Source organism: Alligator mississippiensis, chromosome 1 (genome assembly GCF_030867095.1).
Source record: "Alligator mississippiensis isolate rAllMis1 chromosome 1, rAllMis1, whole genome shotgun sequence".
In the NCBI taxonomy this organism is placed as follows: domain Eukaryota; kingdom Metazoa; phylum Chordata; order Crocodylia; family Alligatoridae; genus Alligator; species Alligator mississippiensis.
Genome location: NC_081824.1, coordinates 396,860,179 through 396,885,757, shown reverse-complemented (window position 1 = coordinate 396,885,757; position 25,579 = coordinate 396,860,179). Strand labels below are relative to the sequence as shown.

General features: G+C 41.9%; 1 long non-coding RNA gene across 3 annotated transcripts in view; it reads right to left on the bottom strand.

The window, feature by feature from the left end:
• Positions 1–25,579, bottom strand: part of LOC109283468 (uncharacterized) — a 63,909-nt gene that overhangs the window by 5,092 nt on the left and 33,238 nt on the right. For all 3 annotated transcript variants that reach the window (XR_009460031.1, XR_009460039.1, XR_009460044.1), the window contains 3 exons: positions 19,370–19,611; positions 16,563–16,645; positions 11,537–15,265 (listed from right to left, as the gene is read on the bottom strand). This is a non-coding gene — a long non-coding RNA (uncharacterized LOC109283468). The remainder of the gene's footprint in view (positions 1–11,536; positions 15,266–16,562; positions 16,646–19,369; positions 19,612–25,579) is intronic.

Sequence of the window (25,579 nt, the reverse complement as noted above, 5' to 3'; positions counted from 1 at the left end):
TTTTCCTTTTTCAAATGTAATTAAGGATGTTTTCATTGTCTATAGAGCAGTCTCGTCTTTTTTTTTTCTTTTTAATGCTAAATTATTGTCTTATTGATATCTTGCAAAATGAGCTGCACAAATTAATTATTATTGTTTAAGTTACTTTATTTCACCTTCAAATATCAGCTTCAAATATACTGCCTTTCCATTTCATTTAAGGTGACTTTGTTCCTCTGCTATACATTCTATATGCCTTTTTTTAGATGATAGGAGTTATATAAATGTAAAATATCATTTATTATATAGCTTTGACACACATTACATTCCATATAACAAAATCCTCTTTCTTACTGCATTTGAATAAGTGCTACTTTTGTTTGGCTCTATACAAAACTAAAAACAAAATATTTCCCTATTTGAATGCAAGCACATAATTTATACTTTATACATTCTGTTTTGCTCAGCTGACTCTCTTCTTTGTTGGTCATAAATCATGACTGTTTTTTATATATCTTGGTGTCAAGATATTAATGTGGCTATTTATATCAATATAAAACGTGCAGATATGTAATTAGAAACTGATTCTAATTACTATCTTGCTTACTAATAATAAACATAGTTACTTGATATAATTCAATCCAATATTTTCTACTAAATGTTTATATATTCCTGAATTAATACTTTTAATTATTATTTTATGAGTAAATCCCATGTGTGGTTTAAGTACAGCTTTTTTCTTTAGGTAAATTTGTTTTTAAACATAACAAATGGATTTTTAAAAAGTAATATCATTACAATATGTGAATGCAATGGAACTGACTACTTAAAAGCAATTATTTTAATTGTTATGTTGTGCCTATTTCAGTTATGAAATTTAGTCTCTAGAGAAAAATAAAGGGCAAATACAATTTGGCATGCATATAATTCCTTCTCAAGCCAACAGATGTGTAATTTAACTCAACATCTGCTTGGCTTTTACTTTTAGTGCTGGCTCATGTATATGAATTTATAATTTATATACATTTATAAAAGACCATGGACAGGATTCCACAGAAACTATGTATTTGATTCCAAGAAATCTTATAAGATCTGATTGTTTAATATAAACAAAAGATACTGTTGAACACATAAGCTGCATCCAGACATGAGTGAACATTTGGTTCCCTAGGGACATCTAGCAGCAGCAGCATACCTTGTGCCACTGCTAGTTGTACCCAGGAAACTCCTGTGCCATGCACACTGTGGCACACAGAAAGTTACCCCAGGTTGGGTAGGAGAGGGTGGGACCAGCATTGTGCTGGCCCCAGCAGCCTTGCCTAGGGTCCTGGGGTCCTCCTGGGACTGCAGCAGTAGTGATCCTGCCTTGCGGAGCCTGTCTAGCAGGATTGCACACTTCCAGCCAGCTAGGCTTTGGCTTTGGTGCCATTGCTCATGCCCCTATGACTATTTTCCATGTTTTTTTTGACCCCTGAATATCCAGAGTTCAAAAAAACCCTCCATGCTACTCCTTGCAGAGAATGCGTGGCATATGGTGCCACAGACATGTCCATGGTGCCACATACTGCACAGCTGCACTCATCTGGACCTGGCCATAGAGAGTATCCATTTGGATCTTGGATGAAGAGAATCAAATGTTTGATGATGATGTATTAATAGATGTGCATTATGATTTCATATAGTTTGTTTTAAAATGTCATATATAATATTCAAGTTTATCATTCCATGTGTAATATTTAAATTTATCAGAATGAGGAGAACAATTTATAATTCAAACATATGAAATCCACACGATTAATGAATATATAGAAGGCTATAAGCGCATGGTAGTAGCAGTTGAAGTAACATGTATGTATGTGCTGGCAGTTTATACTGTTTACATTAGTATTTCTTTAAAATAAGATATTATCTATTTGATATTGCTCCTAACATCATAAATGTTTATGCTCCACTATAAATGAATGGCCTGTGCCAACCAGAATACTTTCTGATTCAGTTTGCTTGCAGTCACATCTGCTAATACATTTTTCATTTGAAACTTGCCTGGGTTAGAGGGTTACATTCACAAGGGGATTTGTGTGCCTAACTGGCACTTTAGGTACCTACATCTAAATTTTGGACCATCAAAACTTCTGCCTAACCCTGATGTACCAGAAGTCCCTAGGCACCTAATTTCTGATGAGCAAAATCCTCTAAATGCTTAAATTTCTGCTGGATAAATCTAAACAGTCCCGAGCTGTTCAGTATAAATCTCACACCTAGTTTCACTGGAAGAAACTAGGTGTTCTCCTACATTTCAGACATGAAAGGCCCAACCCAGTAGGTATGATAAAATTATTCCTAAACCCACAAAAAAAACATACGGAGGACAACGTGTCCCTACTTTATATCCAGTAGTGATTAAAACAGATGACATGGGGGAGAGCTGGATTAAGATGGCCTCTGCCTAATTCAGAGCAACATCTTAAAGATGGTCTCCCATTGCTCTAGTGCTTTAGCCACTAGCCAAAAAGTATACTAGGTTGCTTTTTTTTTCCAGTCCTCTCTACCGAAGCTGTTTCACTTTGTGCACGCAACTACATATTTTGGGGGCTAGTGGGCTGCAATAATCAGTATGATTGTCATGAGCATGTAAGCAAAATATGGCAGCCAAACATGTGATAGGATACTTTATACCATCTTAGACCATTGATTCACCCTAAGAAGTAACTTGTCACCATCTCTAGCCCATATCTATTGAGTCAGAATACTGAAAAAGGAAAAATGTCTTGACCAGTAAGAATCAGTTGTCCTGATACCCTGAAACATGATATTTAATTAAAATGGTTTTCGTAATGCAGAATTGTGAATGATACAAGTGTTCTTAGAGTCCATAAAGGAAAGGGATGGTGATTCAGATCCAGATTCTAAAAATAGAAAAGATATCTGTTCCAATAATTTGGTCACCATTGCAAAAGAAATCATACCCTATGATGAGGATGAATTTCTCTAGGTTCAGCATATGCTCTGCATGGATAAATTCTCCTACCTACACACAACTATACACTTTCTTCAAGTATAAGCATTTCACCACAGTAATCAAGTCCATATCAGCTTTTCTTTGCTCTGAATAAGTCAAGCTTCTAAGCCTTCCATTGAAAGCTTATTTTCCAGTGTTTGGATAATTTTTTGGCCTATGTTGTGATTTCCCTACTTCAACATCCTTCTTGAACTGTGAATACCAGAATTGGAAAAAATGTTCTAGTAGATGTTTGTCAAAAACCACACTTGGAAGAGGTAAACACTGATAATTAGCATTTGACATGGAGTGATTACTCATCTCCATTCCAGATATGTTCTGAGTCACACAAACAGGGCCCTTTTAGAAAAGACAGTTGCATTTTAAAAGAAGGGGGCCATAAGAATAACACCTGGCTATTCAAAATATTGAGCAAAGAATATTGGATTTATTGGATTAGTGATTCTCATGTCTGAAAAGATGTAAATATACTTCTGGTCTTAATTAGATCAGGAAAAATGTGTGCTCTGGTAAATATTTGCACATTTGGGGGAGGAGATGCTAGGAAGTTATATTCATAGGGCACTTACATGCAGCAAGGCTGCTCTGACACTCTGTAAATCCAGTGCATTGGAACAGACTCAATTAGTTGAGTCTGCTGGAGTGTGGAAACTAACATGCTCCAGCAGCGTCCAGTGTCACATGTATCAGCATCCCTATGGATGGTGGGAGCAGTGTGGTGGGGTGCTTTAGTTCATGGCTTTAGTTTAAAATGGCGGTGGGGCACTTTAGTTCATAGCACCTTACCACTATTTTTTCAGTGCACAGACAGTGATACACGTGATACTTGGGGGCTTTTAAATAGTGCAGCTCACTAATTAAAGTGCCCCCTTGCCTCCCTATTTACAAGCACATCTATAAATGCCCATAGTGTTGCCCCCACATAAGAATCCAATAGATAACATATATCAATGATTAAATAAGAAACTATATTGTTTCTTGAGAGCATGACACAAAGAAGGGTGCTGGCCCTCAGTCAGGGGCTGAGTAAAGCAAGCTGACAGGAAAAATATCAGGGGACCCTGACAGAAAAGTCAGAAGCAGGGGCAGCTTTCTAGCCTTTTGAACTTCAAAGGAACTGCAGTCTTGAATTTAAGTCACATAGTAATAAAAGGTTCTTATTCTGATATTTTCTTTTATTATTATTATTATTGATCTATCTTATATCTATATCTTATATCATGAGGTTCAACAAGGACAAGTGCAAAGTCCTGCACTTAGGATGGAAAAAAAACCATGTAGCAGTACAGGCTGGGAGCTGACTGGCCACATCTGGAGTACTATGTTCAGTTTTGGGCCTCCCACTACAGAAAGGATATGGACAAAATGGAGAGAGTCCAGCGAAGGGCAACAAAATGGTTTGGGGTCTGGGGCATATGACTTATGAGGAAAGACTGAGGGGCTTATTTTGTCTAGAGGAGAGAAGACTGAGAGGGGACTTAATAGCAGTCTTCAGCTACCTGAAGTGGTGCTCAAAAGAGGATGGAGCTAGACTGTTGCTCCCTGTTCTGTCATCTGCCACCACTGAGAACAGTCTCAAGTTGCAGCAAGGGATGTTTAAGTTAGATACTAGGAAGAATTTTCTCACTAGAATGGTAATAACACACTGGAACAGGTTACCCAGAGAGGTGGTGAGAGCTCCAACCTTGGAGAATTTCAAAACCTGGCTAGACAAAGGTTTGGCAGGGATGATCTAAGTGGTCCTGCTTTGGCCAGGAGGTTGCAATAGTTGACCTCCTGAAGTGCCTTCCAACCCTAACTTTCTCAGCCTGTATCTCAGAATAGGGTTACTGATTTCTTATGCTTGTCCTTTTTATAATAAATCTTTTTGTTATCTTTTATAATCCACTTACTGTCAGTGATAACGGTGTTTCCAGAGCATTTGACCATATGGGAAAACCCTTTTAAAGACAGGGGAAATAATCAAGGGAAGTGATTATTCTCCTCTATTCAGCACTGTTGAAGTCACATCTGGAGTACTGTATCCAGTTTTGGGACCCCCACTACAGAAATGATATAGACAAATTGAAGAGAGTTCTGGAATGAAAATGTTTAGGGGGCTGGGGAACATGACTTCTCAGGAAGGGCTGAAGGAACTGGGCTTAGTCTGGAGAACAGAAGAATGAGTGGGGATTTAATAACAACCTTCAACTACCTGAAAGGTGGTTCCAGAGAGGATGGAGTTAGACTGTTCTCAGTGGTGGCAGATGACAGAACAAGGAGCAATGGTCTCAAGTTGTAGCAAAGGAAGTTTAGTTTAGATGTTAGGAAGAACGTTTTAATGAGGAGCGTAATAAAGTACTGGAACAGGTTACCCAGAGAGGTTGTGGAATCTCCATCTTTGAAGGTTTTTAAGACATAGCTAGTCAAAGTCTTTGCTGGGATGATACAGCTGGGGAAAGTCTTGCTTTGGGCAGGGTGTTGGATTGGATAACCTCCTGAGGTCCTTTCCAAACCTAATTTTCTTTGATTCTATCTTTTCTTAGGACGTGACTAGACAAGGGTATGCTTCTTTAAGCTGGGAAGACGGCATCTGCTAGGAACTGGCAAGACCTGGGAGAGCCCAGCATGACTGAGGAGCCACAGGCCAAGGTGCTGGCCGCTGGAATATCTCAGAGGGCTGTCAGGAGTCAAGCAGCAGGCAGCGGGGCAAGATTTGAGGCAGAAGGGTGTCACAACCCAAAGTTGTGATTTTTTGTTTGTGTGTGTGCTTCGGTACCGCTAAATTATTTCCCGCCAATTTGTTGCTTTCTTTGCACGGTAGAGTTCTCTGCTGCAAGAGAGAACTCTGGTGCAATGGGGGATTTCCCGCCAGATTACAGCTTCTTTGCTGGGTGCATCTCTTTTGCATCGTAGTGATACACGTTGTAAAGAAGTTCCCGCCATTTGTATTGGGATTTACGCCACATTATTGGCCCATTCCTAATGTAGGCACACGTGGCGGCTAGCGATTGGCTTGCTAGCCGTATAAAAGGCTTGGGTAGTTTCCGCCCAAGTCGGAGGAGGGAGGATGAGAGAGATTCTGTGTGAAGATCTCCAAGCGCTGCAGACCCTCGCGGACCTGACACGCCTCCTCTAAGCAGGCAATAGAGGCAATAGAACTGAGCCTACGGAGCTTTAGCTTCTAGCCTCTCCCCGTCGCCGAGTGCAATCCTAGACGTATCCCTTTCCTGTAACTTCGGACCCGCGGAGCCTAAGTAACTCGGGAAACTTTTCAAACCCAACCGAACCAGACCTGCGGAGCCTAGCAAACTCTGTGGGAGCAATCAATTTGTCGTGTTCCTCTAGTGAGGATCCAAGCGGGAGCTGTGCCTGGAAACCTGTCCGGCCTACACCAATACCATCTTTGGGTGTAAGTAAACAATCTTTTCAATCAACCATTATGCCTCCATAACTAATTCTAACTCACATGCGCTAAACCGCCCCCCGGTTCTCTCCAGCCCCATGTGCCTGGGCTGCTGGCCACAGCCCGTGTGCAACGAAATGGGTCCGGTTTGCCCCGGTTCGCCCCCGGCTCGCACATGGCGGTGAGAATAGGATCGGAATCACCGCTGTACATGGCAACGAAGGTGGGATCGGGGCCCGGCCCGCACAAAGGGGAACTCAGGAGTATGTGTCATGGGCACACCCAGTGGTGTCTGGGGTTTGGGTGTTCACATGCTCATACTAACACTCCTTACATGGATAAGATTACTTTTCTTATTCTACATCATGCTTCCATTTTTAATACTCCCAAGAATAATAAGGTCTTATAAACTCCAAATTCATTCTGCATTGTTTTATTCTAAAAATCAAGTATCAAAACAAATCTACTTTGAATCCTCTGAAAACAGTATCTATAGCATGTTGTAGTGAGCTACTGTCACAAAAAGAAGAAAGAGATTTATGAAAGAAATATTTGCAAATCAGAGAACTAGAAATGAGCAAGGTCAACTGTCAACTGTGAAGAGAACAGCTGGCAAGAAAGCCAGAAACTTATTGTCACAACTTTGTCATTTCGGTCTCTTATAGTAAATCCCTAGGGTTGGAGCCAGAAAAAGAAGAACTGAAACATCTAACTCCGACTTCAAGTACTTCAGTCCAAAATTGTGATACTCAAAAAGAGCTGTGATACTCAATTACTTCATAATCCTGAAGATGCCTAGAATTTCTAAGTGCCTCTTAGAGTTCTCCAGGTACCAAAACATCCCTTATGGACTTTTCTTGAGAATGCTGAGCATAAAAAAGCTCATATAATTCACAACTAATCATCATCCAGGTCCACAAACTAGGCATTCATCTGTCCACCTCACCTTCAAGGCTCCATATTGTTGGCAAGCTCAGACCACACCTAACAAATTGGGTTACACACACACACTGTTTATAAAGTCCTTGTGCAACTTTAAACTTTAATAACTTTGGATGTACACATGATAGAGTATACTGTAAACTGCAACTGAAAGCATAATTCATTAAGTTTTAGCACAATACAGCTCAGATTTCTCGACTTTAACATAACCACTATCTTCCACGATACATTGTTCAATCTAATTTTCCAGCTGGTAGAAAACATTTTCCATTTGCTGCTGAGTCATTTCATGAATTGCATTTGTGATCCTTATCCTATGCATGGCTTCCACTATGCTAAAATTTTAATCAATTATGCTTTCATCACTGTTTTCAGTTTGCTTCTTTCATGTGTATATCCAAAGTTACTAAAGTTTAAAGTTGCACAAGGACTTTATAAACAACGTGTACACACAAAATTTGGGAAACCTACCACCTCCCCTGGCACTCCATATCTAATATCTTAGGCTAGGAACAAGCATTCAATTCCAGGGAATCAAATTTCCTGGAAACTTGCAGAGCTGTAAAATATGGTGAGAAAGGGGATCATACAGATGTTCTATATTACAGGCTAGACAACAACAAAGTTGCCTCAAAGGTGAGCTTCCAGCCAAGTGACATAGGGAGCTGTTTCTTTGTTTTTGCCTACTTCCATGGCAGACAGGGTCTGCCATTAGCTTGGGGTAGCTACAGAGAAAAGGCAATCTCCTTCAGTCTCGGAGGAATACATGCTCCCTGCCCTTCCATGCCTCTCCCACCTCCCTCCCTGCTCCACTTCCCCGCCCTACCCCCCACTTCTGTGGAAGAATGGAATGAAATTTCAGATCTGACCAGTGTGCTGGGACCATGGCCATTCATAGAATAGTAAATGAGACTGTCATATACCTTGCATCTGCCTATGGGGTGGGGGAGGCATTATCTACACTCCTTCACTTTGCAGGGAAAGCAGGGCTGTGCTATCAGTCCCAGATGCTTCCCTGGGACACCAACCTGTCTGTGGCCTTGTTGCACATTGTACATTGAACTGCCCAAATGTTGATTGGTGTTAGTGCTAGCTCGAGTTTGAAGCAGTCACATCTTAAGGTCAAAAACCTTCTCTGACTGTCCCCTACCTGCACAGCTGTCACTTGCCACTGGAGAGCTGATGAGTAGGGGCCTGACTAGAAGCTATAACTGTTAATTGCCACTACAGGGCTGGTGAGCCAGGAAAAGTTTGCCGTAGGTGGGGGTGCATGACAAATGGGTTGAGGGGAAGGGGTTGGGAGCCTTAAGCTGGGAAGACAGTTAATGGGATGGGGTGAATAATGAAATGGGAGTTGGAAAGAAAATGAGGGTGGAGGAAGAATGATGAAATGAAAGAAGCCAGTCACTGAAGGATAAAATAAAAAGAAGTTTGTGGGTTTTTTTAAAGAAAGCAAGAGGAAGTCAATTAAAGATGGGATTGAGGTATGGGGGGGGGTGCTGGTCATGCTTTCTGAGATGGCTGGGAGGTGGAACTGTGAAGGAAGACATTTTTGGGGGAGCTACTGCCCCTGCCCCTGTTCTGGAAAGGAAGCCCTAGAGAATGAAGTTTCAATCTGGCCCCTATCATGTTCCCACCCCACATGCCATAGACCTAACTCCTGGACCCATCTGTGCCCTGCAACTTAGCCATCTGGCATGTGCTCTGCAGGCTGTTTGCATGGATCTACACCCCTGGGGATGGGAAGGTCACATCCCTTGAGCCAGGACTGGGAGTTGGCTTGGTGCCAGAACTGCCCCCTGGGCAGTAGATTTCAGGGGATGGGAAGTTTGTCTCCACAGGACCAGAGGGTGGTGAATGGGATGGGACACTGCATTCTGGGATTCTGGGAGACTGCAACTTAGGAGGCTCCTCTGTAGGGAGTGGCCACATATTAATGGCACATGAGCTGGTTAACATAGAGCAGAGATAAACCTGCCCTGGAATGGCATAATTTTAAGCTGCCTAAAGTGTGCTTAAAACTAATTTCAGGTAATAATGTAGGGAAGATCAAGGGGTTACAAACTCCAGGAGGTGCCTAAAATTAATGTGTAACAAGACCCTGTCACAATCACTCTTGTTTTACCCACGGGGGAGGGGGCATGAACACACAGTTTGTCCCATCCTGGGTAAACCTGGGACAGGTTAAGCCATGAGAGGAATGACCCCTGCCTCTTGCACAGAGCCAGTTTTCTTCCAAAAGAGCCAGAAGAGCCTGTTTTCTTGTGTAAAGCCCCCCTTTAACACCCATACACAATTTTTTTTGTACCAGGCAAAATGTGTTTTTTGTAGTACAATATTTTTGGGTTTTTTCACCCCCATTATGCCTGTCCATCACCTTAATGGTGGGGTTCCTTACCCCAGAAGTGGAGCCCCTGAGTTTAATGTCCTTGGCCTGAGACAATTCATGTCTCCCACCTTAAAGGAAATTAATTAATACTAGTTTACGATGGAGTGAATTATTCAATCAAAGACAACAAGTACGTAATCAAAACTATAAGATCCATGGAATTAGAGGGACAGAAGACAAGGCAAAATCATCATGTGGAAATTCTCTATGAGTGGTGAGTACTGAATTCATGTACCTCCCCCAGATATTTTGACCCAAAATTCATAAACAGTTAGTCGGATGACATATAAAAGCAATGTTAGGAAAAAGACTAGAACTCAGGACTCCCTCCAAGGAGAGTGACTACATCACTCAGCAAAAGTCACCCTCACTCTATCACTTGTTCTCTTTCTTTAGCTTCATTAATCATTTTTTTTTTCCTGCTGTGTCACAGATTCTAGTAGAAAGCTGGTTTGTACATGCACTCCTCCCAAATCCATGTCCTATTCCCTAGGCTAGTGGCTAAAGATGTGGCTTTGGAATTTCAACAGCTAAGGTGGCCATACGAACTACTTTCCTGCTTCCTGGGTAAATAGGGTTGTCACTATGCTATTTTTAAAAATGGGAAATCATTCCAATATCCTGTGATCCCATTAGGAGCTGAGCTGCCAAGCTGGGCAGGAGCTGCTGTTCAGCCCTCTGTGGTGCTTGTTCCCAGTGAAGAGGGTTGGTGTGGGGATGAAAGGACCACACCATGGGTGGGGCACCCAGATACACACACATGCATGTGCATACAGACATGCAGGCATGCATATGCATGTGTATGCACACACACACACAGAGTGAGACCCTGCATGGCTGGGAACCAGACCCTTGGACCTGGGCTGTCTGCTTGGGTGACAGCTTCTGCCCAGTCTATGGCAGAAGTGGTGCCTGCTCCCATTCCCATTCCAGATCCTGGCCACCCTTACTGTGAAAAATTTCTTCCTAATATCTAACCTAAATCCACTCTCAACTAGTTCACACCCATTATTCCTAGTCACTCCCTGGGGTGCCTTAGTAAACAGCGTGTCCCCTATTCCCCGTTGACCTTCCCTAATAAATTTATAGGCGGCCACAAGATCTCCCCTCAGCCATCTCTTGTGAAGAGATTCAGCTCTCTCAACCTCCCCCCGTAGGGTCTATCACGAAGGCCACTAATCATGTGAGTGGCCCTCTTCTGGACCCTCTCCAGATTCTCTGCGTCCCTCTTGAAGTGTGGCGCCCCAAACTGGACACAGTACTCCAACTGTGGCCTGACCAGTGCCGCATAGAGGGGGAGCATCACCTCCTTTGATCTATTAGTTATGCACCTGCTAATGCATGACAAGGTGTGATTGGCATTGTTGATGGCCTCGTTACACTGCCAGCTCATGTTCATCTTGGAGTCAAATATGACTCCAAGATCCCTCTCTGCCTCCGAGCTGCTGAGAAGGACACTCCCCAACCTATAGGTGTGCTGGGGATTCCTCCTTCCCAGGTGGAGTACCTTACATTTTTCTTTATTAAATTGTATCCTATTTCTCTCTGTCCATTGATCCAATCTATCCAGGTCAGCCTGAAAAAATCTCCCTGCCCTCCCTGCCCTCCGGTGTACTAACTTTGTCCCGTAACTTGGTATCATCAGCAAACTTGGAGAGGGTGCTCTCCATGCCCTCATCCAAATTGCTGATGAAGATATTAAATAATATCGGTCCAAGGACCAAACCCTGTGGGACCCCACTGCCCACCTCCCTCCAGGCTGAGAAGGAACCATCCACCACCACTCTCTGGGTGTGGTTCCCTAAGCCAGTTAGCCACCCACCTGACCTTGTAGGTGTCCACTCCACAGTCTGTTAGCTTTCCAATGAGGATAGGGTGCGGAACTGCGTCGAAGGCCTTCCTAAAGTCCAGGAAGATGATTTCAGCCTTGGCTCCCACGTCCAAGCAGTGTGTGACCTGGTCATAGAAGGCTACAAGGTTTGTCAGGCAGGATCTACAGGCAGGATCTACAGGCAGGATCTTCAGCAAGGCTTTTGACAAAGTTCCACATGCCCTTTTCTTAAACAATTTGGATAAATGTGGGCTGGACAAAACTACTATAATGTGGATAGACAACTGGTTGAATAGCTGCAAGCAAAGGGTAATTATATAAATGGATCTATGTTAGGATGACAGGTGGTTTTGAATGAGGTCCTACAGGGGTCTGGCCTGGGCCCAGTGCTGTTCAATGTGTTTATTAATTGTTAGGATGCCAGGACAGAAAACTTCTTGATCAAGTTAGCAGATGAAATGTAGCAGAAAAGATTGTAAACATGGAGGACAGGAGCACAATTCAGAAGGATCTCAAAATATTGGGTGACACCTGGATGGATAGCAGCACTGCAGAGAAGGATCAGGGAGTCTTGGTAGATCGTGGACTCAATAGGATTCTGCAGTGTCATGCAGCTCAACAAAAAGCAAATATGGTTTTGGGATGCACCAATAGAAGCATTAGGTGCAAGACATTAGAGATAACAGTGCCTCTCTACTCAGCACTGGTTAGGCCTTATCTAGGGTATTGTGTGCAGTTTTAGGCTCCACATTTTTAAAACAAGATGTGGAAAAGTTAGAGAAGGCCAGAGGCAGGCAGAAAAAGTGATAAAGACTTTGAAAGAAATAATTTTAGGAAAGTTTGAAGGAAAAGGCATGGTCAGCTTTCAGAAAAGGGATATGGTAGGAACATTCAAACACTTACATGGCTATCATAAAGAAAAGGAAAATTACCTTTTCTCTTTTGTGGTGGAGAGTGGGATCTGGACCAATGGCTTGAAGTTGAAGCAAGTTTAGTTTGAACATCTTCATTGTTCAAATCATGAGGATGTGTAATAAAGTGACTAGTGAGGTTGTGGACTTTCTATCATTAGAGGAGTTCAAGAAGATTGGACAACCGATCTAGTCAGATTTGATTTAAATGTAGCTATGCCTTTGATCAGTTATGGATATTTCCTATGCTTCTGGGATTTGCTAGTTGCCTCAAGGAACCAGGAGGTTTTTTTTTTACTCTTCTGCTGCTACGTATGTCAGGAGGGTTGGGGGTTTTTTTTAAGCCTTCCTCAGAGGCATTGGGTGTTGGCTACAGCCAAAGCTGGGGACTTTGACTGGGATGTGCTAGTGTTCCTGCTAGGAATTAAATCATGCAATTGAGGGTGTTACTTCTCCCAGAATTCAGTCCTGGATATTTAATGGTGGCAAGCAGGTCTCAGCAGGGTGTTCATATACAGTCCAGTGCTATCCCACTGCTAAAGTAATTAGTATAAAATGAACAGATTTGTTTGTTAAGTGAGAACCACAGGAATATATTATAATACTAACAAATAATAACAACAAAAATATTATATACAAGAAATATGTTACAATGGTGAGTGGAAACTTACAGAGAGAGAGAGAGAACAGAGAGACAGAACACAGACCCTCAATCTGTGTGCTTGCAATATATAGGGAAGCACAACCGCTGTGTTCACCGTTAAGGCTATCAAGACTTCCCACCTCCCTAGATTTCCTGCTTTCTGGGTACTCTTTCTCCGCTGTTAAGGGAAGGGTGATACTTTACCATTCACAGGATGCTGGCCAACTGGTACCGGTAGTGGTCTGTTGCTGGATTCCAAGTGGTTATTGGGAAGCCCTGCTCCACCCATATCACCAGGGATCCTGGTTTTTTATTATAAAAAAAATCTCCAATATTCAGATTTTAAAAAGTAACCCATTAAAATGAAATGCCACTATCTATCTATCTATTAGTGGTATTTCATTTTAATAACAGAAAAATGTGGATTTGGGGTTCCTTTTTTAATCCAAAAATTGGGGATTTTTTTAAATCAGAGAAAACCGGGATCCCTGATAATTAGACTGCTCTAGTGTTCATTAATATTTAGAAACAAGATAATGCAAACTAACATTTCATCTTCTAGAAAAGACTTTAACTCTTGACCATTTAATATTAAAGAACCCATCATATGTAATTTTATAAAGCAACACATATTTATAATACCCTTTTAAAATATATATGTGTATATATATATATATCCATTTCACTCTATCACTTCAGAAAGAAGGATCCTTAGATGCTGTGAACTGTTATAGCTCTACTGACCTCTGTGAAACTACAGCAATATAAACTAACTGCATGTTCCTTCTGTACTTAAAATGGGGACACTGCTGAATAAATTAGTTCTCACATATCAGACTAGCCTTTTAATTGTGACTACTATATATGCTCTGGGAGATAGCTGTGATTAGGTTTTATCTGCATTATAACAATAAAAAATTTAGAAAAAATGGAATTCTTCCACTGCATCATATGTACTAATGGCGATATTCCAGATAGGATCGCTTTTGTGAAAAATTGCCTCGATTCAATTATATTAGACTTTCAATTCCTGCATTGCTCCTCAGAAGTAATGGTATTTCATTTCTGAGTGAAGAAATTTCTGTGTAATGTGTACAGTTTGTAGGTCAATTTGAAAGGTGTGTAAAATAGTTCAGTATTGTTCTGCATGGAAATAATTTTTCATCTTCATAACACCACTCAAAAATGGCCCCTAAAATGAATCACCTCTGTGAAAAATTTTTAAGCAAGTTCAGCCCTGGTTGTATAAAACAAACAAACAAACAAACAAACAACACCCCAGTTATTTAAGACTATATGCCATGAAACATTGAGAGTAGGGACTGACTGGCTTTTAATGTGACTATCTGCTTGTGTGACAATATTTAACCACTGGGCTCCTTTGCATAACCAGTGCTGAACTCTAGTAGTTTCAGGCATGTTTCATGTTAGGCTGAGAGCACGCTGCAAGGGATGAACCTTTATTCTGGTAAAATAAAGCAAGATGTATGAGGAGTCAAGGACTTCTACTTTCCTACCACAGTTTTCTTCAGCTGGACAGTTTTTTCTGCAGTTGCTTTTTGATCATACTCAGGGAATATAATGCCTGTAGGGGTACAGTAAAACTAGACAAGACATGAAAAAGGTAGGTACAGTAGTTTCAAATAATGAAATACTTTTATAGAAAAAAAATGTATAACTCTATTGAGATAAACTGAATTTTTAAAAAGGAGGGGATTTTTATTTGACTAGTCAGAAGCTATAACTCATTCCTCATTAGAGCTGCAAGTGATTTTTTTGTAAATTGAACTCATTACTTTTAATGTAAGTTTTCAGTGTGACAGTGAAATAGTGTTCTTTTCAGCTAAATTGATTATAGTTTCATTAAGTTTTTAACCATATCAGGCCTAATTCAAAATCCACTGAAGTCAGTGAGAAGACTCCCACTGTTAATAATATATTTTGGATTATGCCCTGATTGAATTGCCTAAAACCACATGGTGGGTAAAGCAACAAAATAAGGAAAATACAACTTCACTCACTGCCCTTTTCTGTCCTCTGTAGTTATCTGGTTGCCATCATCATAGTGGCTGAGGTCTTCAGAATCCTTTATATATATATATATCTTCACAATAGTCTGTGCAGGTAGGGAAGTGGCACTATGATCCCCATTTTATAGATGAGCTGCTGAAGTAAAAAAAAAAAAGCTAAAGTTAGGTCTGGGATTTTCAAAAAATCCTAAAGCAGTCTGGCATCCAACCCTTGTTTGACTTTCAGCAAAACATGATTGAAACTCATTAGTTTTCTGATTATATAATTTTCAAAATAGCCAAGAAACAGATTGTGGTAGAGCTATGTTGTGGTAGAAACAAGAAAAAAAAATGAGAAAAGAAACACACTAGGGGCCTATCTTAAACTTTAGATATACATATCTCTGAAAATCTGACCTTATATTACAAATAGACTTAGGTGCCTAATTGCTATCCAACACTTATTTTACATGCTTAAACTGACAATCTAATGTTTGAAAACTCTTGGCAGTGTTGAGAACTGACCAGATGGCAAATGCAATTAGCGTCAAAGACAGGGGCAGCCTAGAGTAGTGAATGGGTTAGAAATTACTAAGAGAAGCTGGCTGTTTTTAAGTCACTGGGGCCAGACTATATTCACCCTAGCATTCTGAAGCAATTGGCTGAGAATTTTTCATAAATTAGATATATTCTTCGAGAACTCATAGAGGCTGTGCAAGGACAAATATAGTGGCCATCTTTCAGAAAGGCTGCAGTCATACTGCAGTCTGTCAGTCAGTCAGACTGCAATGTCAGGGAAAATTATGAAATGGGTCATTAAGGAGTATATTTCTAAGCAGCTGGAGGAAAACAAGATAAACAGCAATAAACAGCATAGGTTCATCAATATCAAGTCATAGCTGAACAACTTGTTAGCTTGTAATTGGTGGAAAAGGAAATCATGCTCTGTGGAAGGAAGGAGAGCAATGGATGTGAAATAACTTGACTTCAGAAATGGTTTTAACATAGTCTCCAACAACATTCTCATTAGTAACCTGAAAAAATATAGACTAAACTAGGGGTGCTCATGGTTTTGGTCCTGTGGGCCAGAAGAATAATGCAGGTCAGATTGACCCTGCATGGGCCCCCCATAGCTGGGGACCCTGCACCATCCCCTGGGGGACCCTGCACCAAAACTTTGTGCCTGATCTAGTGAGCAGGCCACAGCTTGCAGGACTCCCCACAGATCCATGGCACTGAGGAACATCTCACCTGCTGGCTGGGGATTGAGCACCCCAGGACTAGACAACATAAAATATATGTATAGTGGTTGGATCAGTATGCTTACTGGGTAGTGATCAATGTCTAGTTGGGAAGAGGTAGCAACTGGGGTTCTCCTTGGTTGTCCTGCATCTCATGGTATTGTTTAATGTCTTCATTTACATTTTGGAGAATGGACTTGAATGTACACTTACCAAAATTTGCACATGACAGTCAATTGGGTGGAGTTTCAGAAAATCTTTAGGGTAAGGCTAGGAGTTTGCATGATCTTGATAAACTAGAGAAATAGTCCAAAATAAATCAGATTAGATTGAACAAGGATAAGTGCAAAGTGCTACACTTTGGAAAGAACAATCTCCTTAATAAATACAAATTGGGGAATGACTGGCTAGGGTGCAGAACTTCAGAAAAGAAGCTAGGAAGTCACCATGAAACACAATCTGAATATAAGACAGTGTGCTTTTGCTGGAAAAAAAAAAGACAAATGGTATACTGGGTTTTATTAATAAAAGTGTCACATGAAAATCAAAGGAAGTGATTCTCTAGCTCTTTGGCGTGATTCCTGTGGGCTCCTCACTTCAAGAAAGATGTGGACAAATTAGAAACACTCCATCAAAGATGATAAAAATTAGAAGAGGTCTAGGAAACATGACTTGTAAGAGTAGGTTGAAAGAACTAGGATTATTTAGTTTGCAGAATAAGACTGAGATATAACAATTTTCAAATACTAAAGCGTAGCTATGTGGAGGATGGAGATAGCTCTGTAGCTATAGTGGACAGGACAATGAACAACAGTCTTAATTGTAGCAAGGAAAATTTAGGTTGGATATTAGGAACAGGTTGGATATTTTCTTACCATGAATGTGGCTAAGCATTGGAGCAAGCTATCCCAGGAAAATACGGAATCTCCATCCTTGTATGCTTTTAACCACAGGTTAGACAGACTGGGATGATTTAGTCAGGGATGATCCCACCTTATTTAGGAGTTTGGATAGATGATGTTCTGAAGATTCACTTATACACCTTTGTGATCCTAGTCTATACTCTAAAGCAAGTGAATCCCATGTATTTACTGGTTGATGGAGGAGGAGAGTGAAACACTTCTAAACAATAGCCTAGTGGTTAAGGGTTTTCTCCTGCCATCTGCTCATGGAATCTAAACTTAGAAAGGCACCAGTGAGGCAGCTTGGGGGTCATTCCCAGCAGCTATGCTCAAGCATGCTGTGCACTGAAGTCCTGAGAGTAACTTCTGAGGGACACTCTGAAATGTCCCAACAGGGTCCAGGCACTGCTGGGGGAGAAGGAGAGGCAGGTTATAGTTTGCACGGAGGACAGGTGGGGGCTGCCTACTAGGGCTGGGTGAAATAGCATTGTTCCATTTTCACATTTGTTTCACCATTTTGAAGGGACAGTATTTCATTTTGTCATTCTGTTTTGAATCACTGTCCCATTTCATTTTGTCAAAACTGTTTCGCTGTTTTGACAAGCTTCAACGTTTTGCCCATAGGCTATAATGGGGAAACATGAAAATTCCTAAAACATTACCATTTCTTGCCTGATTCAGCTGCAAATTGCAGGGATGCTAGCCCCTTATGAGGGCATGAAGTCTGCCAAGTTGCAAGGAGATAGGTGCAGAGTTTCTCAGAAACTTCACTTAAATGTCTTGAAAGCAAAATTTGCCAGCAGCAGCAGCCTTCTGTTATCCGGCACGCAGATCCAGGGGCTCGCACCCCTGGGAGGGCTGCAGGGTTATGCTGGACTCCTCCCAGGGGTGCAGACCCCTGGATCTGTGCCAGATGACAGAAGGCTGCCACTGCCACCTGGGACTGGCTCTCCATGGAGCTCAGCCCAGTGGCGGGAGGCAGAGCGCAGCTCCAACTCTACCTGCCTCCTGCTGCCAGGCTGTGCTCCAATTGGCTCCACCAGCCTGACAGAGTGCAGCCCAGCAGTGGGAGGCAGGAAGCAATAGCACTGCACTCCCCACCAGGCTGAGCTACATGGGGTGTGGAGCAGCGCAGAGCACAGCCCTGGCTCTCCCTTGCCTCCCACCACTGGGCTGCTTCGAAACTCAAAATGTTTTGAAACTTTTAAAATGTTTTGAGTGCCCTTATTTTGTTTCAAAGCTGTTTCGATGCTTTTTGTTTCATTTTGATTTTGCTGTTTCAAGTTCAAAACGCGTTGAAACAGCTTCGAAATGAAACACTTGGGGAAATTTTGCACAGCCTAAATGCCTACCACCCAAATACCTGTGCCCCTGATGCTGCTTTCCTGGCTGCAGCAGTAGGGAGAATGAACTTAGGACAGCCCTCCAAGATTCTATATATGGAAAATTATTTAAAAAAAAAATATTTTCTATACAAAAAAAACTGATTATGGGAGAAATCATCTTAAATATGGGTAAATATGGTATTTTAATTCCTAGCCATGGAAAAAGAGACTTGTAGATCAATTAACATTTGAACTTTTTGTTCTAAAACGAGTGTCAGTCATATCTTTCTACCCTTCATCTGATATGTAGCTTCTTTAAATGTTTTTTTTTTAAATAAACTCAACTCCAGCTTTTAATATTGTAATTAAAACATTGTTAATTCATATTTTGGATTGTGTTTCATAAGAGTATAATAACAGTAGAACAATATAAAAATGACACCAGAGTTATTAATTCAAAGATTATAGGTATGCATGCAAATATTTCCTTAAATGATATATTAAACATTGCGGTAGACAATAGCATCCTCACTGAGATAGCTTCCAGGATGCTTATAGCCTAAATCATTGAACCAAAAAATGTTACTTCAGCTGGCATTAGCATTCTATCAGCTGACATGCACTACTGAAGCAATGTCCATTTTATCACAACTATCTATCCAGTTGCAATTTTATTATGCTGTTATAAATCATAAAATCCATTCACATAAAAATTGTGTTAGTTTAATAATGTCTTAATAAAACATGTCCTTTTTACAATCAATTATTATTTTATAACAACAACACTGTATACCTCAAAGACATTTTGGTACTCTTGGCTTTTCTTTGCCCAGTGTGCCATTGTTTTATCTTCGTCATTCCTAGAGCCTAATTAGTCCTAGAAGAAGCATTCTGTTGATTGACTTGCAGTGCTGTACAAGGTCTCATTGGGTCTCTGCTGTGTTCAAAGGCATGCCTGTTTGGACTTCCTTCCAAGGTCAGGGCCTTCATCTGTGTGCACAGGCTGTTCTTGATGCTAAGTGCATATAAAGTCATCTAAAATATTTGATAAAAGGTGAAATTAGATTAAAGTATGTGGTAAAGGTTCTTTTATTATACTGAGGTTCAGAAGCTAGGAAATGAACCTTATGGAGAGTTCACTTGTGATCTTTTTTTTAATTCCACATTAATGGTTGTTGGCTTTTTCTTTTTTCATGGAATAAATTCCTTTTAGGAGCCTTCAAATGCTGGACACCCTGAAGGACTTTGAAGAGGAGAGGTAATTAAAGCAATTAATTGCTACTATACAATGCTTTCACAGACTGTAATTTAAAGTGCTAATGCTCCCCCCTTTTAACATTTCAAAATGTAAAGGGAGATAAGCCTAGGTCTTATGTTGCTGCTTTCCACAAATTAATTTACATTTTATCCAAATAGAAAGATTGCCTCGACACAAGAGGACAAATCTATTCATCCTCCTCCCTCTTTCACTCCCTTTCTTCTGGGTATTTATTTCTACTTTTGCTTTAATTAGTTATGCCAGCAGTTTTATTATGAATACCCACCAAACAGTCACACTGTGATAAATACCATGAAATTATTACATTATTTATGTGGATACTGTATTTTAATTATAATAAAACCACATAACTATATATGCAAAAATTATACTAGTCTACATACCTGGTTGTACACAGGCCATTCATTAAGTCCTATTTCTTTTTTTCTTGAGCTGTTTTAGCATTAAAAACAAAACAAACCCCCCCCCCCTTGAATTATGCTCCCAAAATGGCAGGTGAATGAGGCCCTGAATTTCCATTTGTGCATATCTGAATGCAGGATAGAGATTATAGCTCTCTCACATCCTGTGGGAACTATTATTATCAGTACTAAAAACAATAATCAGATTGCAAGTCACAGGATGCACATTAAAGCTTTCATTCTGATAAGACTTACACAGGTGCTTAAGAAGTGCCAGAGTTCAGTGGGAACATTCATGTGCATAAAGTTAATGTATATTGAATTTTTGCAGCATTAAGTGCTTACTAGAGAAACTGGTAAAAGACACAACATTTAGGTCCACATATCACTAAAAAAAAAGTGTATGAATCTAAATGTATATGTAAGCTCTATATTAGTTACCATCAGGGATCCTGGTTCTCTTTGATAAAAAAAAAGTAAAAATAAATCCCAGTTTTTTGAGTTAAAAAAAGTAACCCCAAATCCACATTTTTCCATGATTAAAATGAACCACCACTAATATATAGAGATATATGTAGTGGTGTTTTATTTTGATCACAGAAGAATGTGGATTTGGGGTTACTTTTGTTAACCCAAAAAATTGGAGATTTTTTTTTTTAAATCAGAGAAAACCAGGATCCCTGGTTACCAGTGGTGAAATCCTGGTCCTGGTGGCCCTATTCAAGCCAATAGCAACACTTCCAATGATTTCAGTGAATCAAGATTTGATCACTGGTTCTCAAAACTGTTGAATTGGTTCTCATATAGAAAATTGTGGCATTTCATTGTCAACATTATGCATGCAGGGAAATAATACAATTAAATAAAAACAAATGGCATCCAGTTTTCATGTTTTTTGAAATCATAAGCAGCTAACATTTTGTATTGATAGATTTTTCTACACTGAAAAAATGTTTAGACTTAAATTATTTGACAGGACCCTTAAAATTTATGAAAAACTCTTTTTCAGTAGATATGTTTATATACATGTCATGTGTTTAGGCAAGTGGTGCCCAACCTTCCAGTCCCTTAGGCCAGATGAGTGGTGTGGACTAGTCCACAGGTAGGGTCAGTCTGCAGGGCTGATTTAGCGTGAGGTCAGCATGCAGGTTTGGTCTGAAAGTGCAACCCTGCATACCAACCTGACCTTGCATGTCCAACATGGTCAGGGAGTAACCCCATGCATTGGCCCAACCACAGACCAATCCAATGCACAGGGTCATGTCATCCAGCCCAGAGGGCTCCTCACAGATCTGGATAGTTAGTGGTGAGGAATGACAGCAGCATTAATTGCCATGTGTAAGCACCGGGTTATAGGTGGTATAGCCTAGTGGTTAGGCTACTGGAGAAGGGAAGGAGCCAGGGGAAGAGTCCAAATCACAGGCCAAGTGAAGCATCAGGAATCAAAGACAAGTTACCAGATTCTAGGGGGAAATCCAGAGGCAGAATCCAAAGCACAGGCTGAGTTAGGATTCAGGAGTCAGAGAGCAAATTACTATAAGCAGAGCCAAGCAGGGTAAGAGGTTATGAAACCAGAGAACACAGGTCCCAGGGAGGCTTTTTTAATTACAAAAGTATCAAATGGTTTCTTTGTTCTTCTTTTTTAAATTTTATATGTTTTTCTTCACCCACCTTCAATCCCATCCTCTTTTATTCCCATTTCCTGATAACCCCTTCCCAGATTCATAGAAGATTCACAGACTCACAGAAGTTTAGGGCTGGAAAGGACCTAATGAGATCATTGGGTCCAGCCCCCCCTGCTCTGGGCAGCAAAAACTGGCAGAGTCAAATAACCACAGCAAGATGTCCATCCAGTCTCCTTTTGAAGATAAGAGAAACTTGTCTCCTTACCCTACCCTCAAAACTGTACCACAGAAATGAGTCAGCTGATAAGCCTGTTTTTGCCATGACCAGATTCCATCTCACAGCCTAACACTATAGGTATTACTCCTATTTGCTGCCCCAATCAACCTACTCATCCCACCTTTGACTCACTTTCACTCTGCCAGCAATGCAAGTCTAATCTACTATTCTGACAAGGAAATTGACTCTCTCATATTCTGGCCCCTGTAAATAGGGGAAACTCCCTCTCAAATTCTGTAAAGACACTTACTACTCTTTGTTCAGACTCAAACTTTTGTCATGATGCCAACAGAATAATGCCTACAGTTTAAGTTACATTTAAGAAAATAAATATTTTCCTGAGGGAGTGTGCCTCTTGGGTCTCATCATTTTCCTGGTACTTTTAGTAATCTGATTGGGAGATACACCCAACAGTTTTATATTCCCTTGAGAAATGTAAAGTAAGATGAACTAAAATGCTTTAACACTAAGCAGCTTTTTAGATTATAGCAACTGCATACATTCCTCCTCCCTCACTCATTCCCTGTAACAGTGGGCTTGATTTTCTGTTATTTTTCAAAATCAATTAAGCAAGTGCAAGAAAGAATTATAGAATCTTATAAACCTGGGGTTGGAAGGCACTTCAGGAGATCTAGTACAGTCCCATTCTCAAAGCAGGATCATCCCCACTAGATCAACTCGGCCACAATTTTGTCTACACATGTCTTTAAAACCTCTAAGGATGGATATTCCACAACCTCTCTGGTTAACTTGTTCCAGTATTTTGCTACCCTTTAGGCCTGTGTGAAGCAGCTAGCATTCGCTTCGGATTCGGACAATTTGAGGGACAATGATTCAATTCGGTGATTCAAATCACTGTCCCGATTCAATTTGGCCAAACCTGATAGGGAGATTTGGCAGCAGGCGAATCTCCAAATCTCTGAATCAGCCAAGCCAGACTCATCCCCCACCCCTCTCCCAGCCTGGCAATGGCTGCCCCACCTGCCCCAGTGCCTGGCACTCGTAACAAAAAAAAATGCCCTGGGTCACCGGGTGCTGCCAAGCAGGGGGTGATCCCTGCTGCCCCCCCACTGTGTGAGGGGCACTGCACAAGCCCCTTAACTCTCCCCCCTCATTCCTCCAGCCCTCCCCCATGGGTGTCCTGCATGGGCCAGCTCCAGCCCATTAAGAAAAAAAAAAAACGGGACTCACCACTTCTGCTGGCAGGTGGGGCGATCCCCACTGCCCCCCACTGCCCTGCACCACATGGGGGGCTCTGCATGAGCCCCTGAAGCCCTGAGGCTGCTGCAGGAGCAGTGAGTCTTGGGGCTTCTCTCAACTTTTTTTTTCTTGAAGGGCCAGAGCTGGCCTGGGTGGGGCACCACGGCAGGACTGGGGGAGCAAGGCGGGGTCGGGGAGCTCATGGCAGAGCCTCCCATGCAGCATGGGGCAGTGGGGGGGGCAGTGGGGATCACCCCCCACCCAGCCGCACCCAGTGAGCACTGGGGCTTTTCTTTAAAGTACCCGGAGCTGGGGCGCATGGGAGCAGCCAAGAGGGGGCTGGCGGGGGTCCCCCCATGGTCTCTTCCCCCCTCTCCCACCCCTACTACTTACCAGCTTGGAGTCTTTTCCAAAGATTCAGAGAGCTTTGAATTGATTCAGACCTTTAAAGTGGTCCTCTGATTTGATTCAGATTTGGAGATTCATCCACCAAATCAGGCCAAATCTCCTCCAAATCGAATCACCACCCAAAGTTTCACACAGCCCTACTACCGCCCTAGTGAGAGAGTTTTTTCCTAATATCTAACCTAAACTTTCCTTACTGCAACTTGAGATCATTGCTCCTTGTTCTGTCAACTGCTACCACTGAGGACAGTCTAGCTCCATTTTCTTTGGAACCACCTTTCGAGTAGCTGAAGGCTGTTATTAAATCCCCCTCAGTCTTCTCTTCTCCAGACTAAATAATACCAGTTCCCTCAACCTTTCTTCATAATCCATATGCTAATCACTTTAATTGCTAGACTCCCTCCAATTTGTCTGCATCATTTCTGTAGTGGGAACCTCAAAACTGGACACAGTACTCCAGATGTGGCCTCACCACAGCAGAATAGAGGGAAAAAATGCTTCCCTCAATGTGCTGGCAACACCCCTATTAATGCAGCCCAGTAGGCCACTAGCCTTATTCACAACCAGGACATATTGTTGGCTCCTATTTAGCTTATTGTCCACTGCAACTCCCAGGTCCTTTTTTGCAGAGCCAGTCAGTCCCCAGCCAGTACCAGTGCATGAGATTGTTTTGTCCTAAATCCAGGACTTTGCACTTGTCCTCATTGAACTTCATGAGATTTCTTTTGGTCCAGTTCTCCAATTTGTCCAGGTTTCTCTGAATCCTAGATCTATCCTTCAATTTGAATCCTGGCTTCACCCTGCTTGGTGTCATCTGCAAACTTACATCCCATCTTTCAGGTCATTGATAAAAATATTGAACAAAACGAACCTCAGGACCAACCCCTGGGGCATGCCACTTGATACCGGCTGCCAAACAAACTGGGGGCATCTACACACTATGCTTTACTATACATTAGACTAATCTAATTAGATTAGTAATACTGCACATTTCTAATCTAATGCACAGTAAAGCATCAGAATCTACACATACTCAGGACTTACTGTGCAGTAAATTAGACTAATGCACCATTTGCTAGTACCAACAAATACAGGTACTAGATTAACATCATATTATCTACTGCACAGTAGTGCACATGTAGGTTACTGACTGAGAACTAGTTGCTTCCAGTCATCCTAGGCATGCAGGGGACCATAGCAGGCTGGTGTGGGCAGGAGGATTGTCCATGGCTCTGGCATTGCTAAGCTCCTGGCTCCCCCCAGGATCTGGGAGCTGAGCAGTGATGGGATGGGGGAGCTCTCTGTCTCTGGTCCCAGCACTGCTCAGCTCCCAGCTCCATGCCCCCCCGCCCCCCCAAATGCATGGGCAGGGAGCAGGATCTGAGAGGGAATGGGCAGCAGCAGGGCTGTGGAAACAGATTGCTCCCCCTATCCCCTCAGCTCTGCCACTACCTGCATGGTGCACACTCCAGTCAGCTCTCACTCTGCATTCACACCTGGGAGCTCAACAGCACTGGGACCAAAGGGGAGACATAGTGGGGAGCAGTGCCAGGGACCAGGGGATATGAGAAGGGAGAACAGCACCAGGGACCAAGGGGAGATGCAGGGGGAGAAACAGAACTGGGGACTGGGGGGAGGCATGAGGGGGAAGCAGTGTTAGAGACTGGCGGGAGATGTGGTGGGGGAAATAGCATTGGGAACTGGGGGTAAAGTGGATGACGAAGGAGTGCTGGGGACCGGTGGGAGATGCAGGGGGGGAAGCAGGACCAGGACCAGGGAGGAGACATAGGAGGAGGGGAGCAGTGCCAGGGACCAG